The sequence below is a fragment of the Penaeus monodon genome, chromosome 20 (genome assembly GCF_015228065.2).
Source record: "Penaeus monodon isolate SGIC_2016 chromosome 20, NSTDA_Pmon_1, whole genome shotgun sequence".
In the NCBI taxonomy this organism is placed as follows: domain Eukaryota; kingdom Metazoa; phylum Arthropoda; class Malacostraca; order Decapoda; family Penaeidae; genus Penaeus; species Penaeus monodon.
This window is the reverse complement of record NC_051405.1, coordinates 16,641,829-16,642,510: the sequence shown is the minus strand read 5'-3', so window position 1 is coordinate 16,642,510 and position 682 is coordinate 16,641,829.

Below are 682 nucleotides of genomic sequence, written 5' to 3'. Positions count from 1 at the left end.
TTTTTCACCCACATTAGGATAATAAAACGATTCAAAAAAGAATTATTGTCTTGGAAATTCCTACCATGTTTCTCAATTATTTCCATTCTCTAGACACAAATGACGGACGTTCTTGCCCAAGACCTTTAAATGGATTTAATTCACCAACATAATGGTTTTATGGTGCAAAAGTCGTTTACCTTCATGAAAAAATGACTGTCATTGCATTGCATTGCATGTTTATCATCATATTAATTTTGCTTGGCCTTCTTGCATAATCTCAAGAAGGCAGTCCCCTTGGTTGACTTCACTTCATGGGGAGGCATCTTATGTGGTTACAGAGAAACGGATCTTAGGCACTTGACTTGATGCGTCGGTAGCCTCAACTCAAACCCTATCTGATAAACCATCATGCGTATCATTTACTCCCTACACGAAAAACCTTATTTTATATTATTCTATGCAGCACTACGGTACCTGCATTCACAGAGAGTGAAATACTTCTCTGCAATCTGCAGCAAGCCATAATAGATATTAGTTACCCTAATAATACTGCTGCCTGCTTGTTACCGACTTTGATTTAAATTTGGCATCAATAACAATGTTTAGATTTACGTAACTAAACATTTGGAGTGGGCCTAGCATGCGATATGAAAAATCTCACTTTTGTACATTTCTATTCTGTGTTGTCGAATAAATAAAA